This window comes from Gouania willdenowi, chromosome 4 (genome assembly GCF_900634775.1).
Source record: "Gouania willdenowi chromosome 4, fGouWil2.1, whole genome shotgun sequence".
Lineage (NCBI taxonomy): Eukaryota > Metazoa > Chordata > Actinopteri > Blenniiformes > Gobiesocidae > Gouania > Gouania willdenowi.
The window spans coordinates 11,664,868-11,681,060 of NC_041047.1; the positions used below are offsets into that span (position 1 = coordinate 11,664,868).

The window sequence follows — 16,193 nt, forward strand, 5'->3', positions numbered from 1 at the left end:
GCTACTGAAATAAATGTTACCACACTTTGTTTTATTTATTTATTTATTTTTTTTTTTTTGCACCAAGCAAATTGCTTGCATTTGTTTAATTTGACCAAAAATGTTAAATAAATGTTCAAATTACTTTTGTTTTGTGCCACCCTGATTTTCAGGATTCAGGTTTTCAAGCACACACTAGACTTATTAGACAATTGAAACTATAGTATCACATATGAAGCAGTGGAATTAGTTATGCCCAGACTTGATAAGTATTCTGAAATTGCAGAATAGAGAAGATGCTAGAAAAGAGAGCAATAGAGAGAATAAAAAGAAAAGCTCCCCAACAGGGTTTGGAAGTAGCTAAACCAGAGAGGTCTTCCCTGCCTCTTCAACACATTAGAATATTAATATTAATGAGCGTTCATGTTTTTTCCCCCTCTGTGTTTTTCCCCTTAGACGATTTGAACACGAAGAACTTAAAAAGCGCAAAATCCAGGAGTTGCATATCACAGTTTGACCTGGAGCCACACAGCAGTCACCAGCCATGACAGACTTGCTGTTCAAAGCAAGCGAGAGCTGCTTTCATCAAGGGATCCTGGTGGGGTTTTTTTTTCTTACAGTGACACCATCAGCCCATGCCATCTGCCTTCTTCAAAAATCAGAACTTCAAGATGTGCTTTCCGTTTGTGTGTTGTTTATAGGTGGGCTTCACAACCAAGGCCCAGTGTCACACATGCTTTTGCTGCTGCGCTGCTTGCTGACTGCTGTTTACAGCCAAGCCTCAGTGTGGCACAATGTTAAATATTCACTGTTAAACTGTCAAGACGGAACTGGTCGGGAAATCAGCCACACATTCTTATAACGGTGACGTCAGACTCTCCCTCTTCAAAGAACCTCAGAAAAAATCTGTCACCTTTTTGCAGCAAATCTATAATCAGAAAAGCATGTTTTGCTTGTCGTATTATAAGCCCACTTTCGTGACGGCCAAAACTCAAAAGGATCACTTTGTTACACATATTTTCTTCATTTATACTTTTTATATAGTTATATCACTAACACACACATTGAGCCTAACAAACACCTCCAACCCAGGCCTGAGAAAGCCTCTGACGCCTGATGCTTGCAATCAGACATCTGTAAAATATTTTTTCTCAGTGCCCTGATACCGTAATGCCAAAGGTCTCTCATCCTTGGCTTGGCAGGACTTCTGACAGCGCCAGCCGGCAGCACCATATAGACCTAACCCCTGCTGTTGCGGCTTCCTGCTGCTCGCAGGGAGTCAGGCCGCCTGCCCGTCTAACAGTGAGCCAGGCTGGGCAGGAAGGAGGAGGCTGAGGGGAGGCCCCAGGTAGAAAAGACCCCCAGGAGAGCAGAAGGAGGATAGTCGCAGGAGGAAAGCAGAAGAACGTGGGAAGAAAAAAAAAAAATCTGCATATGAGTGGGGAAGGGAGGGGTGAGCAAAAAGATGAGAAGTTCTAAAGATGAGAAGCAGTAATAGAAGAAAAGATGGGTGGCATGAGAAAGTAAAGGGAGTGAGACAAAGGAGGCTTGAGGGCTGGTTGGGCAGCAGGGGTTGAGAGAAGCGTCTCATTATGACCACCACTCTTCTTTTTCCATGCCCTCAGGCATTGACCACAAACTCAAAGCCCCGGGCAAAACCAAAAAACCTCAGGGAGACAGGGAAGCAAGTGAGCCAGGGAGCAGAGATAAGGGAAAGGGTGGCTAAAGAGAGATGTTTTCCACAACCACATGAAACAAGATACTGAAAATATCGCATCAACTCTTCAAACAAGTTTGTATTTGCTTTTGAACCATGATATAGGTTATTTAATAGGGCTAGTATTGAATGTGAACACATGAAAACCGGTTTGGTTTAATGTTCTGTGGCATTTTTATCAGAAGAAATAATTTTATAGTAGGTGCATTAAGTTCACGTAATAAAATGAAATTAACCCAGTGGCTCTCAAACTTGGTTCGACATCCGCCATCCCCCATTGCAACAAAATATCAATAAAATGAGTAAAAAAAGCAACCTTTACTGAAATGGGTAAAAATTATGATTAATCTTCAAACTCATTAAAAAATAATGTAAATTGTGACATAACATATTTTAGAACAGTAATAATGTTTTCTGAGTGCAAATAATGTTTTTTCCTCTATTTTTCATGATCAATGTTCAGAAAAGGGACAAAAATAATGTTTTCTCTCAATTTTCTGGCTTTGTTTTAGCATTTTCTGAGAATAAAGCCCTCAGAGCTAAAGTTGTATATGGTAGCCAAATACATGTGCCTGGTGTACATAATAAATTAAGTGGCACATTCTGCAAAATTTTCAGTAATACCCAAATAAATCAAGGTATTTGATCAAAAATAAACATGCAATAATAATAAAATTGACAAGAGAAAGTGAAATGTCTTATACAACTCTAAAAAGGATGAGGGTTAGTCTTTCAAAACAAGACACTTCCACAGATTTGTTCTATGGAGCAAATCCCATGTGAAACATTAAGGCTTATTTCTGGTGAGACTGGAACAAATGCCCACAGCAAAGTCAGCATATAAACACACACCGAAAGGAAATTCTCTTCTATCTTTCCATTTGTGAGTACAAATTCATTCTGCTTTTGTCTCATCTCATGACAAATGCATACCGTCACCGTCACTGATGTGGTGTTTACAGTGACATTTCAGCATCTTGTAATCATCCAGTGCATGAGAATTTGCATCCTGGGGGATTTGTATTTTTGCGTGTGGGTAATAAAAAGAGAGAAAGAGTGATACTGTATAGTGATCACAAATGAAAAAATAAAGCTGCTTCTGCTTCAGAGAAATCTTTCAAACCAAACTCACAAGATGCCACCAAAGCGCTGGTAATTTTGCTTAAATGTTTAACCTAACAGTTAATTCCTTTTATCAGGCCATGCATGCACAGATCATTTATACTACTTATTTAAGTACAGTATATAACATTATCTCTGTGTATTAATACCTGGCTGTGTCAAATAATTTATTAATTACTAGGGATGCACCGAAATGAAAAATTCTTGGATTAAACCGAAAACTGAAAATAAAAAAAAAAAATCAAGGCTGAAAACCAAAAACACTGAAAGAAATTATCATGCAAATAACTAGTCTCATTGCATTTATGGCTCTAAATGTGTACTAACGTCACTAAAATTAATACAATTCATATCCCAATACATAGGTCACGATATGATATACCCCGATATTAAAGTATAAGTCGATTATTGCAACTAATATGTAAATGTGTACACATTCATGAGAACATTATGTATGAAATATATTTTATTGACATATTTTACACTCAAAACATTGGCTTTAACATGCCATGTGCCAACAACTTATAATAACATAATAACCAATAACATACAATCTGCCTGTGGCTTTGAAACCAACTTTGTCTTTAGTGCAACATGACTTTTTTCTTTTTAGATTTTATTGAAAAAACACAAGCTGGTCAACATGCTCAGGTTTCAGGGCACATGAAAAAAGAAAAAAAAAAATCAATTCTTGCAGACATGTAATAATCAAATAATTTCATTTGCTTTAAATGTTTTCTTCCTGCAAGTTAGAGAGTAGACAGCATATGTTTTGTTACTGCTGTAGCCTACTTAAACCATTACTTTGATAAGTTCCTATTACACATCAATAGTGTTGTTTCATAGAGAGCAGAGTTTCTCAGCCAGACACAAGACCGGGGATGTTTAAAGAAGAATAAATAAAGCATGTATTCCCATCCAACACCCTTGGCAGCGAAATAAACCACTGATATAGTGAGGTCAAGGCACAAGTTGACCCTGGGGCGCTGTGAGGATTTCACAAACTTTAAACAAGGTCCGAGGTCAGTAATTTTTGCGTTTGCATGTCTTTGTAGTCGGTTTTCCCCCAGAGCAATATAGAGTCCAATGAGAAAAGGCATCAATGCCACAGTGAAATTGAGAACTTTCACGTGACACGGGAAGCTGCGAGGCATCCTCCAAGGATATTTAAATGCTTGTAACATCACTGACCCCTCATCTAATGAAAGAGAGATGGTTATGAAAAATATTGACAGGCTGGCTGTTGGAGAGTAGTAGCAGAAGCTGGAAAAACAAGGCCCACTCGCATTGCCTCAGACCTTTCTCTAAACTCTGACAAACTGAGCCGGAAAAGAAAAAGACTCAAATCTAAATTCATCTGAGGACCCCATTAGGCTTTTGGTTTTTATTTTACATCAGAGGAAATCAAGAAACAAAAACATTGTAGACAGCCAACATTCCAAATGATCCTATAAAACAATGTGTTACCTTTGCCAGCAATATTTCTGCACGGTTCTCGGCCAAGGTCTTTGACATCATTCAAAAGACAGTGTTTAATGTAGCTCGAAATGGCCCCAGGAAGCATCTTTCTTAAGATATGCTTTGAGAAAGAAAAAAAAACTAACATTTTTCTGTTCTTTGTGAAACCCCACAGGCAAGATGACTGTTAAAGTGGTCAGATGACAAATGTCTCATCTGATCTTTAATCCTGTGCAGGGGCCAGCTTCAGGGCTAAAACTGGGAACTCTCTCAGGATGGAGCGATTTGGTAAATTTCACAGTGTTAAATCACTCTGTGACTGCAGCACAAATGAATGTCATTTTCCTGCTCGTGCTGAATGCTTTACTAACACAAAGTCTCAGTTTGAAAAAATACTGTCATGAAGAATATATATAACAGTATGAAAATAAATCATTATAGCATTGTGTATGAAAAAAACATATGGTTGCATTATGTTGTTTTTGTCACATCCATGAAAACAAATACGGTAACTGTAAGAGGGTCCCGATCCGATATTAGTATCAGTCCAAAAACAAGTATGAGATTTTATTGGCCTGCATCTAAAATCTAGGATTTATTATGGATTGGTTTTATTGGATTTATTGAGCTTATCTGTCAGGGTCTTCTAATTTATTTATTCACAATTGTAGAGTATTAATATGTTATGGGTTAAACTGTATGTAGCCCATTGGTTAATAATAAATGGGTCCATTTTTCTCATACATACTGTTCCTGAGTATTGTTCTTTGTTTGAGTAATATCACTTGATCAAACCTTTTCTAACATTCCACACTAACAAATAAGTAATAAAAGTGTGTACAATTCATGCTGATATCGTATTGAATCAATACCTGCCAATACTCAAGGACGCAATATCAGTAGCATATCAAAAGTTAATTAGTTGTATCTAGATATTACTGAACATATAATAGCTTCTGGTAAGTGACATACAGTCTTAATATATATTGTATTCAATTCAAATAAATGGCAGATGTATACAATTATAATGATGCAAAATTATATGATTAAGAAATCGGGTGGGATTAAATAAGTCTTTCTTCTTCCCACTCCCTTTTGAGCACACATATTATTGTGATTTTAAGTGTACATGGATCGTATATATTACTTTGAACATCTCTGATTATTTTTCTCTGTTGGAGTTTTCTTGTACACATAATGACATCACATTATGGTAAACAGTCCCTCCAATAATCAATCATTTCATTAGATTAATGATGATCATTTTAGCTTTTGTTCTGTAGAATCCTTGTCATATATTTCCATTTATCAGTCAGAATAACTTAATATCCTGACTGGAAGCTGTAACAATTTTAAAGAATACAACAAGATTAAACCAGTCCGTTTTGTTCAAAAGTACTCTTCCTTTCATCAGCTACAATTTCAAAGTGGGATTCACTGGCAGACATCCCTCACCGCTGAGACTGATGCAAACATTTGGCAAACATTTTCCGATCATCCGGTTCATGACACATTCCTTGATAGTCAACTTCACAGGAGCGAGCCAGCATTCATTCAATCACCTGATGATGATGCTGGCACACTCAAGCCTGTTGTCTCTGACGATAATTGAGTGTGGCAACAGAGGCGTGAGTAATAATTGGGTCAACAAGGTATGTCAGTTCCCACTAACTCTGGTTTGAATCATCTCTCTACAGTGTAGCCAAGTGTGATAGTATGAGGCCTGATTCATTTGGCTGGGATCGGCATTAGGCGGCAACAGAAACATGGCACAGGAAACTACTCAACCGATACGTGACCCCCCCCCCACATGGTTAATAGAGATCAAAAATATTGAGCAGAAACTTATTAGAACAAATCATCTCTTAAGTTTATTAGTTACATTCAATAAATGTATCTTAAGTTGTCTCCTGATTTCCAATTTTTAATTGATTTGTCTAATCATCAAATTGTAATTATCCATCGACATCACCATATGAACACCAAATACTAAATTTATTTCTAGTTTCAGTAAAACTGTGCCATCAGCAAGATGCAAGAACCACTCCGAGTTCAAATCAGGTCACTAGAAGAGAACCCTGAGCTCTTGGTTTTTTGTCAGTCACTGATCTTGGGGGTTCTTAAATGAGGGTACTTTACTTTTACGTTTCGGGAAAGATGTTAATCAATGAATCTACAAAAATCTAATTCTGAAACAATGAAAAGCTAATGAAGAGTTGATGTATCAAGGGAGACACAAAGGGATTATTAAGAGAGGCATTTGACACAATGAAGATGTAAAATTGGGGACTATCTGAGGCATCTCTCCTTGTGCCATCTGTAAATATGTAAATCTCTCTTCTTGCCCCTACCTGTAAATATGTATACATCTGTATCCTTTATACTTTCCATATTTTTTTTTCTATTTTTTTCTTCATTGCGCTATTTTTCAGGTGTCTTTTGGGTTTTCAGTGTTGCCTTCTGTTGTCTGTTTTATTGCACTTTATCTGATGTGAGCCGTCATAACAGTACATTTCCCTACTGCGGGATCAGTAAAGATACTCTACTCTAATACGCCTCTTATTAAAAAATACCTGTTTTTGTGTCTTTTTTACAAATGCAAGATAATTTCAACGTACAACACAAGCAGTTAGGGTTAAAGGACTTGCTCAACATTCCACAGTGATGGCCCAGGTTGGATCTGAACCGATGACGATCCGATTACAAGCCCACTTCCTTAATTGTTACGCCACTTTTTCATTCTTATTATTCTTTACAAAAAATCAATAGTTTCAGCAACCGAACAGCAGTGCAGATAAGTAAAAAGATAAGGGTGGGGAAAAATATTAATTAACAATATATTGCATTTTTTTTTTCGTGTCGATTTTAAAAAGCATAATTTCTCCACAAAATTGTTTTTTTTTCCCCCCATGACTGCTTTAGCCATCATAGGTAATAGATAACGTAATAGTTAACTTGTTGTGTAATGCACTTCAGGTGCGGTTGAAATAAATAAAAGATTTGTTATGTGTATAGATTTTTTTAGAACTATGACTCCTTTATTGTTTCTGTAAGTGTATGATTCTACTTTTGCTTTTATAAGAGGCAATTAAAGAAATTTAAAGCACAATAATGGGTACTATCAAATCACAATACTTGTAAAATTGTGGGCACCCAAGTATGGTGAGGAAATCAAATCGGGATAAAATCATATCGTCCCATCTCTCGTAAATAGATTAATATTAAAATAAAGGGCTAAGCCAGGGGTCTGCAACCTGCGGCTCTGGAGCTACATGTGGCTCTTTGACTCTTTTGCAATGGCTCCTTGTAGCGTTTAAAAAAATATGGTATTGATGATTAATGACAACTTAAAATAAAATTATGATAAAAGAATTGGTTACCCTAAAAATTAATCACATTGTGCAATAACTTTGCCACCATCCTACTTCACCTCCTGCAACATCTACAGACCATCAACTTTCCTGCACCTGTGGCTAACTTTAAGTTTTAAATCCCTGGTAAGATAACTAACCCAACAAAAACACTATTTTGGAAGAAAATAGAGATTTTAATTGTGTGGGAACAGATTTATTTAATTGCCAACATGTCGGCTTAATGAATGCATGCTTGATTTGTTGCAAGAAATTAGCTATTAGCATGTGTTGACCGACATGATCTCTCACATGTCATCAAATTCAAGTTATTTTTTTGTAGCCCTTCAAATCCATTAACTCATACAAGTATTTGATATTATTTTAACTGTATAGAATAATAACACTGTATTGTCTTTATTGAGAATGTTTTTTTTTTTTTTGGCTCCAGGAGGACTTTAATCCAGGCGATATTAGGCAAAATGGCTCTTTTGAGAGTAAAGGTTGCAGACCCCTGGGCTAAGCCAATAGTGTAGTCATTTTTTGCAATAGTGTACATGCCCTCTGCTTGAAAAAAAAGAAGAACAAAATACTATATTTAATCTTCAAGCACATAAATGAGTTTTGAAAGTAGCAATCTCATAATCAAGAAAGCATTTACCGTTACCAGCCTTTGGGTTAAGTATAATCTCCTTTACCAATTTTGCCAGATACAAATAATTCAGGAATCAAAAAAAGATTTGAAAAAACCATCTATAATTGATTATAGTGGTTAAACTGTGTATACCTGTGGAGCAGAACACAACTGCAGTAACAGTCCCTGTTTTCGACCAGACAGCAGTAATTACCAATCTACTGTTACACAAAGCAAAGGTTTTGCCTTGTTGTCAGTTCACATAAAGAATGCTGTTCTTCTCTTTGTGCTACTCTCTTTCATGTCTTATTTAGGTTCCCTAAACTTTATAAGCATGCTACACATTATCTTTCACATGTTCTCATTTCTACGTGTACTGTTATAGCACCACAAACAGGTTTGTAATTGTTACTACAGCATTTTGGGATTACCAAGGGATTTTTGTTTTATTTTTTTATCCAATGCCACGAATATGGGAAAATTAGTAGATACATAGATTAAAAAAAAAAATCCTAAAGTAACTCCTAAAAAGATGCTCCAGCTCAGCTAACTATTTTTCTATAACACTAGGTTCAGATAATGCATCATTCTTGCTGATAATTCTTCCCTTTCAGTCTGGGAGCTCAGCCCCTGACACTGTTGAGACTCACTACTATCCACTCCAACCTACTGCACTCTCCTGTGTGCACTGGTTCTTCCTTTTCTTGGATGGTCAGCCTTTTCTTTAACCAACCTTTGGAACAACAAAACTCTAAAAAAAAATAAAAAAGCCTGTGGGTTCAACCTGAGCTAATTGATTCATTTCAAATGCATAATATTGGTTTTAAACCTTTAACCTCAATAATGACATTGGTACACGTGCAGTTGCTTTAATTATACTATATACACAACTCGGGCTGGACGATATATCTAGATTGAAGATATGAGTTTTGTATTTTGGTGATATAGAAAATTACAATACAATATTGCCTATATCGATATATATATATATATATACACACATATATATATATATTTACAGCTTATTTTGTATTAAAATACTTGTTTTAGGAGAAGCTGCTTTCACTACTTTTCAGAAGAGCATTCAAAGCATAGTTAGATAAATTTTTGAGTGCATCCTAACCCAGACCTTCCCCTAAACATCCACACTAAAGAACTCACTCACACATGCTGTCTCTTATAGGAGAAAAAGCCCATTTTGTGCAACTGTTTGTTAACTCATTCACTGCCATTGACGCATATATGCATCATCTCAAATCCAAAAGGCACGCTGCCAATGACGCATATATGCGTCAATTGTGTTTTTCGACTGGGGTTGCTAGGACACATGGTGGCGAAGTTCTACTGTGACAATCAGGCTTGTACTATGATGTAGTGACCAACTAGTGCCACGTAGGTGGCAGCAGCGCACCTTTGGATGAGAGATTAGCCATGATGGGTAGAGGTCAAAGGAAGAGGAAAGGAGGTTACAAGGCAGAAAATGGCACTACGAAGGGATATTGTTAAGTATCCAGCAGCTCAAAACAGCTCACAATCCAGCAGAGCATGTGTGGAGCTAAGTAGACTATTGAGAGTGTCGCGATCGTGAGAGAAAACGATCAACAAACCGAGCCAAACGGTGTACCTCGGATGTCGCGGAGGAGGAAGTTGTGTGTGTGGGAACTGATGAAAGTAGAGAGTCTATCCTTCCAGATTTTAGATTGTCATAGTACAAAATTTTCTGCGGGTCTTTAAAAACAATCAGTCAAAATGCTCTAAAATGGCTGGCAGTGAGGGGGTAGCTGTTCTGAAAATGGCTGGCAATGAATGACTTAATAAATATGCCTCTGTAGCATTTTGCATCAGCAAATTTAACCCAGAATAGTCTTTCTGGTAAGACTATATGAATAAAAAATAACGAAATTTATATTGTATATCGCCATCTTGATAAAAAATACTGAGACATCAGTATTGGTCCATATCGCCCAGCCCTACACATAATGTATGACAGAAAGCTCATATCTATTGAATATACCTTTTGATGTCCCACTGACAAGTTAACCAAAATTTTTACTTGTTTTAATAATTCTTATCACTTTTTAATTTCATTAATTAAAATACCCTTAAAAAAAGATCAATTCATTAATAATGTGGTGCTATTACACCACATTATCATTCTTTTCTTTTTTTGTAGTATCTGGTTACATCAGAACATTGTATTTAAGAATTGGGGCCATTGTTTTAAACGTAACTAATTAAACCAAGATCAAAAGCTGGGTATGAGAAGGATTCTGAATAAAGTAACGTGTAAAATGGGTATTATTGTGTTTCCACAGCACACAACAAAGCAAATGTTTGCAAAAGGTACTAATTGGAAAGAATTATTACAGTAAACAGAGATACTCCCATTGTAGTTACAGTGTTGTTAGTCAATAACCAGACTGAGATTTGTATACGTATGGGAAGTTACCTGAGCTATATGCAGGCAGGCTAAAATGCTAAGCTAGCAAGCTAAGCTAGTTGGCGAACTTCGTAGAAACTTTTTAAAAGTTAATCCGAGACTCATATTTGAAGTGTTAGTTGAGTGGTGATAACGGACCAAGTTAATCATTTACAGAGGTAGAGTTGAAGTGAGCAGCGTTAAAGTTAAGAACAAGTTAAGTAGCTGAAGCTGAGATTCAGAATTTCAGTGTCAGTGCTTACCCGGAAGTGGGACTCCTGTTGCTAAGCTATTTCTTCTTCACGCTCACAGCCTCTGCTCACGGTTATGGCGGCTGTCTTTGTTTTGACTTTCCCTTTCTGTAGCCAAGGTCGCTGCAGAAAGCCCACTTTTTCTCCCTGCGTATTGATTTCAAAGCAACCCAGCGCTGGACGAGCCTTTACGACGTGCTACGTTCGAGTCCGTCACATCAGCGCCCTGAGCTGCTGTCTGCTGACCCCGGAGCCATTCATGTAAACAACACTGCATTCCCGGAGCTCAGAGGCGGGCCGAGCGTCAAAGTGTGGCGCAAATACCGCGAGAACCAGCGGACACGGGACACTGCTCTGTGTCACTGTCAATAACGACATTAAACGGACCTAAAGTTGTTTTGAAGATCTAAACAGAAAGCTGAAAGTACAAGTTCAATCCAAACTCTAATTATTTAAAAATCTAGTGTTGATTGATACCCTGTTTGTTTTGTTTTTGTTTCTTTTTTAAGGTTTTGTTGTATTTTTATCAGAGGTGTAAAGAGTACTGATATATTCTAGTCAAATGGAAGTACTGTTACTTGATTGAAATTGTACTCAAGACTATTACAAGTAAGTCATACATAAAATAATCAAGTAAAAGAATCTCAATTAAATATTACTTTCCTTTTTTTCTGTAAAATATGTTTTTTAGAATCATATTGTGTATTTATGTAGTCATATTGCGTTTTTTAGTGTTTTTCTGTTGTTGTTCTGCTTGTTTGTTAGTACTGAGTGTTTTCTGAGTCATTTTGTGTTTTTCTTTTCTTTTTGCATACTGTTGTTGTCATTTTCTATAATTTTGTATTTTTTTTTTTGTCATTTTTGAGTATTTTTGTGTTATTTGGAGTCATTTTGTGTAATACTGATGTCAGTTTGTTCATTTTTACAGTAGTTTTGTATATTTTTGGAGTATTTTCTGTTTTTTTCTTGTCTTTTAATGCATTTTTCTACAATGTTGTAAATCTTTGTATTTTTTTTTATAATGTATTCTTGCTTTTATTTTGTGTATTTTTCTTTCATTTTGCATGTTTATTTTGGGAGCTGTATTAAATTAGACCGAGGGCCACATGTGGCCCCCAAGACACCAGTTGCCCATGTCTGGTGTAAGGGCTATCTTTGGTTAAAGTTTTGTTTTAAGTGAAGCACTTTTTTTTTTTTTTTTTTTTTTTTTTTTTAAAGGATTTTTTTGGCTCTAGTGGCCTTTATATGACAGTTGCTTGACAGGAAAGGGGGTCAGAGAGAGCAGGGAATGACACGCAGGAAAGGGTCCCAGGCCGGGAATCGAACCTGGACCCGCTGCAGGTGAGGAACTATAGCCTCTGTACATGGGGCGGGCGCTCTACCCACTGAGCTAAACACCGCCCCCAAGTGAAGCACTTTTGACGTAATCCTGCTAACAAACAAACGCTGCTGATGATGAAAATATCACCTCCTTGGTGGATGTAACATATTTCTGCTGTTTTAGTTATTCCTATAAAAATGCTTGAGTTTCACTCTGTCTCAGTGAAATCTGCATTTCAAAGTTCCAACAATACAAAGTATTAGATATTAAAAGTTTGTTTAGTGTGTGAATGACTCTGTTGTGTGAGCATGTACAGTGAAGAGGAGACAGCCATGGCGTAATGTATTCTGAACACACACAGTGAGATATGCACACTGGCCATCATTATGCACACATGCATGCAAACTACCCACACATCCCACGACACCCAACATACACACTGTGTGTAATTGGTAATATTAAGTGAATTTATTGATTGGGAGATGGTATCGTAGATTGACTTGCATGGACAGCGAGAGCATCTGGAACTGATCAGCTTAGGGCGCTTTGATAAAAGCTTCAGCGCTGATTTCCGACTGACAATTCAAACACTGCTGGAATACAAGAAACACATCTGTCTTCTTCCCATCCCAATTGTTAATAATCAACAAGTCAGGTGGAGTTGTGTTTTTTCCTTCAGACTTCAATAGACTTTTTTGTTAACCTCACTGCAAATATGGAGAAAGGAAAGATGCCTGGAGTGTGGGATTTTTCCCCCTTTTTTCTTTAACAACAGTTGAAGATTAAAAGAAATGTCTCACAGAAATCTGTCAATTCTGTATGTGAATAATGCTGTGTGGAATTTAATGGCATGAGTTATATTGGGTTTCCTCTACACCCACATTTTCTTTCAATAAGATCAATGCAGCTCAGTGACAGATAGGGACGGTCTTTTGTATCTTCAAATTTCAGGTTTCTAAGGGAATAATTAGATGGATGGATGAAAAGTAATGCATCAGTCTGCGAGGGAAGCTGCACTCGAGATCCTTCTTTTTCAACACACATGCCTCCATGTCTGTTTGGTGGGAAAACTGTTTAATAATCGCGCAGGATTTCCACTGTTCTAAAAGTGTCTCTCTGCACTGATCCAGTGTTTGAAACCAATGGCAAACTTTTTGTGTTCTTTTTGCTGATATTGTTTATTTAACAGAGGAGGATTCCCGTTTGATTCAGGAGATATTTTTTTCCAGCATGAAGATTATTGTCGTCTGCCTCACTCTGTTCCCTCTCAAACTTTCTGGTGTCTCTTGCAGGTAACCAGGATGGAAAAAGGGTCTTCCTCCAGGGGAAATGAAGAGGGTTTAAACGCTGAGTTCACTGAAGACATTTTACAGTACAAAGTCACAACTTTCTCTGATGTGTCAGAAGAGCTAATGCTGGTGCATTATTTGATATATTTTGTCAATAGAAAATATATTCTGTAGATATCAATTCTAGTTTTATTTTTATTTATCTTGTTTTTTTTATTTTTACCATTTCTGTATTTGTCAATATAGGTTGACACTCGGGCTAACTTTTCGCCACAGCTATGCAAGTTTTTTTCTGCAAGCAAAAAATGCATTAAAATATGATTTTTAATGCGTAATCGTGGCTGTCACCAGCCCTCCCTATAATACTAGTATTTGTTGAAATAACAAAGTTCTGAGTGAATTTCAATCATATTTCTGCTTTAGTGAAGGCAGTGTACAGCCTGCAATTCTCATTGAGTGAACCTGAAACAATTAGGTTTCTCGCGATGCTGTGAGTCTGATGTCAAGACATGACACCCCACTCTGAAATTTCTCTGGAAAAATATCTTGGAAAAATATGATTTTATTTTGTTTTGTTTTGTAGTTTTGTATTTTCTGCCAAACTTAAAAATTCTAATTTTAGTTATTAAGCAAACTAAACATTTAATTCTCAGGTCACAAACACAAAATACAGAAGCGGAGTGGTGGCCTAATGGTTACGCAAGCAAGTTTAAAACCAGGGCATCGCTGGTTGGAGCCCAGCCGTGGGTCATAGCAATGGACCCTTGAGCAAGGTCTTTTACCCCAAACTGCTCCTTGGTGCTTCAGCCTCTCGGAGCCACAAGGAAAGGAAACAAAACAATGGTATAATGGTAGAAGAAGCAGTATTTTACTTTTGGGTCATAGAAATGTAGAAATTAGTGAATTGATCCATTTTAAGTTAGACTAATGCAAAACATTGATTTGAGAACAATTAAATCATTAAGCCCATGCGACTTAAATAAATTGAGTTACTCTAACTTAACTTAATTTCAAAGAACTTTACTCGTGTTACCAATTGAAATTTTTAATCACATAATAGACAATCTAACACCAGAGGCAGCAAAACTGTATTTCAATGGTAAATGGACTTAATTTATATAGCGCTTTATCCCCACACTGAAGTAGTCTAAATGCGCTTTACAATATCAGCTCATTCACCCATTCATACACCAATGGGACAGAGCTGCCATGCAAGGCACTCGACCACTGGGAGCAACTTAGGGTTCAGTGTCTTGCCCAAGGACACTTCGACACATAGACAGGTATAGACTGGGATCGAACCCCCAACCTCTCGATCAGAAAACGATAACCCGTGCAGTAATTGTTTCTCAAAAGGCATACTGCATGACAAGTTGGGTATGAACAGGAAAGACTCTGAAACCAATCGAAACCGTGTACAAACAGATCATAAAAACTCTAGATAAAAAACAGAAATCATCACTATATAATCTTAGAGAAACAGTATACTAAGCTGGGAAAACATGATTAAATTTGAGGACTCTACCCTCGTATACAAAATTCTTCACGGACAGTTGGTGCCGCACTACTAGAAGCTCCAAAGGTGACTGTGAAGTCCAATCAAGAAAAACCACCTTTGGACTGACTGTATTTTCATAACGCGCCTCTCATACATGGAACACCATCCCAACAACAACGCAGGAGCCCTTAACTCTTAGCTCCTTTTCAACCAACTCAAATCATAAATGTTGGACAATCATAACTGTCCACACAACTGAACAAAACATTGCACAATCATATGAACTGCAATTATATTCATATTTAGATGTGTAAATAGATGGGTTTTATAATAATAATAATAATAATAATAATAATAAAACATTTTATTTAAAAGGGAAACATAATAAAACAGAGTATGGCATTGAGATGGTGAGTATGTGACTAGGTGGTGTAGGAATGTCTGAACAGGTGAGTTTTGAGTTTGGATTTGAAGAGTGGCAGGGAATCTATGGTGCGGAGGTCATGGGGGACAGAGTTCCAGAGCTGGGGAGCAGAGCGGTTGAATGCTCAGTGCCCCATGGTGATGAGTTTGGCCGGTGGGACAGAGAGCTGGAGAGTGGAGGAGGAGCGGAGTGTGCGGGCAGGAGTGGTGATGTGGAGGAGGTCAGATATGTATGGAGGGGCCAGGTTATGAAGTGCTTTGAATGTAATGAGGAGTATTTTGAAGTTGATTCTTTGTTTTATGGGAAGCCGGTGAAGTTGTTGTAGAACCGGGGTGATCTGGTGAGTGGTAGGGGTCCGTGTGATGATCTGTGCTGCAGAGTTTTGAAGGAGCTGCAGTTTCTGGAGGGATTTGTTGGAGAGGCCAAACAGTTGTGAGATGCAGTAAGCACTTCTGTTTTGGAGCTGTTGAGTTTGAAGAAATTGGAAGAGAACCAAGAGTGAATTTCTTGTAGACAGAGGGAAGGGAGGATGGAGGAAGAGATGAAGATGGTTTTATAGAGATGTAGAGCAGATGTAGTACTAGAAATTTTATTTATTTATTTATTTTTTTTTTTTTTCCACCACATAGGACAAACCGTGCATCCTCTTCGCAAGCAACAGGACAAATTTACACAGACTTACATGTACAGCCCCTAAATAGTTAATGGCCGAACCCATTAGTCCATGGGTG

General features: G+C 37.3%; 1 protein-coding gene across 2 annotated transcripts in view; it reads right to left on the reverse strand.

The window, feature by feature from the left end:
* Nucleotides 1–11,217, reverse strand: part of nek7 (NIMA-related kinase 7) — a 74,869-nt gene extending 63,652 nt beyond the window's left edge. For both annotated transcript variants that reach the window (XM_028445673.1, XM_028445674.1), the window contains exon 1: nucleotides 10,943–11,217. The gene's annotated coding sequence lies outside the window, so the exon portion shown is untranslated. The remainder of the gene's footprint in view (nucleotides 1–10,942) is intronic.
* Between the last annotated feature and the right edge of the window lie 4,976 nt (nucleotides 11,218–16,193).